This window comes from Aphelocoma coerulescens (assembly GCF_041296385.1).
Source record: "Aphelocoma coerulescens isolate FSJ_1873_10779 chromosome Z unlocalized genomic scaffold, UR_Acoe_1.0 ChrZ, whole genome shotgun sequence".
Taxonomy (NCBI): domain Eukaryota; kingdom Metazoa; phylum Chordata; class Aves; order Passeriformes; family Corvidae; genus Aphelocoma; species Aphelocoma coerulescens.
The window spans coordinates 14,039,353-14,042,337 of record NW_027184085.1 but is presented as its reverse complement, the minus strand read 5'-3'; positions in this window follow the sequence as shown (position 1 = coordinate 14,042,337).

The window sequence follows — 2,985 nt, the reverse complement described above, 5'->3', positions numbered from 1 at the left end:
GTTTTCAACAGACAAAAGGACTGAATGAGGGTGGTAGGCAAGAGGGGTACTGAAATCACACAGCCCTTTTTTTGCACTTACCAGATCACTCATGGCAATAGCTGTTACTGGAAGGTAAGAAAAGAAGAAATCTCAGCATGCTAATGATCTGCCTCTGTATCTCTGTCTATAGGTACAGATATTTGTCTGATCTCCTAAAAGCTGGTGATGGTGATGATCATCCAGTGCATGCAGACTCTGTATTCCAGTGCTAAACTGGTTTAGGATTAGAAGTGTTTCTTTTTGTTTTATCTGGCAGTGAAAGTGGCACATCTACTTATCCTATTTGCTGAAGAGAAGGAGAACTGTTAGCTCTCTCTTTTCTGAGTCTTTTCTGGCCTGAAGTGGTGCATGTGCCAGATCTCAGGTTTCTCTTCAATAGCCCAACCCACCTAATTTCCTTTAGCGTGTTCCCACAAATCATGATTTTTGGTTCTCTGGGTGCCTGACTGCTCTCCTCTGCACTCCTCTCATTTGCACCAAGCTATTGCAGCTTCCCAAATAGGACATGGTGCTGGGGCCCTGCCAGTGCTAAGTAGAGCAGAAGGCTTTCTTCTCATCTGGTGGGATATAGTCCTCCAACTGGAAATTTGAATTTTCTTTGTAGTATCATGATGGGGACGGGACTCTTGTTCTGCCAGTACTTTGCAATGATCTTAAGATCCTTTTCTTCAGCTTGTTGTTCTTGTTCCCATGCAGTTTACACTTGTCTGCATAGGTTACTCTGCAGCTCTGTGGTTTGTCTGAGGTGTTTTGATTTCTCCTTGTCTGCTCCAACATGACAACTCTCCGTTTGTGTAATGAACCTGCTTTCCATTCTGCCGAGTTACCAGTAAAAATACTCAACAGCACTGGGCCTCTGACAGCTGTCTGCTGCTCATCTTGCTGTTATCTTCTTTAGAAATAGATATCTATATCTACATCTATGTCTATATCCATATATATATATATAACATCTCAGTAACAGACATTAAATCAGGTGGTCTGCAATGCCTCCATTCTAACTTTTATGAAAAAGCCCATTAGTGTCCTTTTCAACGTTTTACTTCAATAATTTTGAATTTTCAGAGCTAACTACTCACCAGTTCTGAGGTGGTTTTGGTCAGGCTTTTGGGTTTTTGTGTTTGTTTGTTTGTTTGTGAGTGGTTTTTGTTGTTGTTTGCTTGGTTTGGTTTTTCTGTTTTTCTTTTTTTTTTGTTTTAATCCTAGTTTTCCAGATTTGTGTGCTTTAAAAAAAAATAAATCTCTCAAAGGACATGCTCCTTAATTTGCTCCTAGTTTGAAATATTAGGCTTTTGTCATTGGTATTAGATGGTTCTACTGAATTTTCTTAGTGAATATTGATATCAAGAAGACAATAAGGGCTTTGGCTTTCTCCATCTCATTTGTCAATAGCCTTCCCTCCTGCTGAATAGATGGCCAGTGTCCATACTGGTCTGCTTTCTTCTTCCAGGACAAATTTCTTCAGGTCTGTTGTTACACCTGTACCTCTATTAGTGACTTGCCCTTTCTGGTTTCTACCATACATAATTATTTATACATGTCCTTAGCAACCTCTCCTAGTTACCCCTTCCTGCATATTTGCTTTTTGTGTTTGACCTTGGCAACCTCTTCTCCTGCATCCTGCCTGTGTAATGGGGAATTTGATACTGCTCCCACTTCTTCAGAAGACTAATAGTTCTTCAAAACTTTATTCCCTTGCAATTGTTTCTCTAGCTCTTGTGCCTGACTTTTTAAACTCTTTGATCTTGGGGTCCGATTATTTTTAATTTTTTTTTCCTTTTCTACTCCTGTTTCTTTTTCTTTTCCAAAAATTAGTATTTGATTATTTTTTCACTCAGTCTTGCCCTGATTTTCTTCTACTCCTCTGCAAGAATACAAATTAGGATACTGTTTTTGCCATCTACAACAAAATGCTCACACATGTTCCAAGTACTCTTTGGATATTTCATGTTTTACTGTATTTTTCTGACAAATGTTCTTTTCAGATGTCTCACATTTATCACATGTGACAGTGCACCAAAGAAAGTATCAGTGGTACAAGAGGGAACATCTGTTATATTTGGCAGCCGTGACACACAGTTGAAATGCGAGTAAATTTCTTATGAACAATATTGTAAATTCAGGCAAATTCAGCTGGAAATGTCAAGATTCTCTAAGCAAGTAAGACTGGACAGAGCAATAAAAATTCCAAAGTGAGACAGAGCCTGAGCTGAGGAGAAATAGGGTGAAATGCACTGCTGTTCATGGTCAGTACTTTCCAGGATAAAGTTTCTGACCCCCTGACGTACAGGGCATAGAAAAAAGGAAACCAGGCAGTGATGTTGTACAAGTACACTGAGCAGTTGGGGGGAAGTTCTGAACAAAGGGCATGGATTTTTCTGGTGTCACATGCCTGGTATTAAATCCTAGTGTATCAGATAGCTAAAATTAGAAAAGAAAGTAGTTTTGCAATGCTTCTTTAATAGGTCATGCATTTGTTTCATATGTTGACTGACATGGTACACTAGTTAGTGGTGTGTGACAGCTACTGGTTTCTGGTCTTACAGGCAATTGTGCTAAGACATCACCACAGGTTTCAGTTCATGTAACCTCTCCACTTCACATGGCTTGCTTTTAAGGTTTTAAACTCCATGAAACCTAGTCACAGGGAGGAACTGTTAATTTTATTAACCATAAATATGATGAAAAAGAGGTATAAATTGGAAGAATAGGAAATAATATTCTTCAAAAATTTATATTAAAATTTGTAAAAAAGATTCATCAAAATATTTCGTTTGATCTCAGTCAAATCTAATCTGAAAGTATTGAGCAATAATCACAACCACAAGATTTTGTGAAGCAGTTACTGTGAAGTGCAAAGTTTGGTAAAGCTATTCACATATCCATTGCCCAAGTTGGCAGAATATTTCTGACTTTTAACTTTATAAATTATGTGTGGAACAA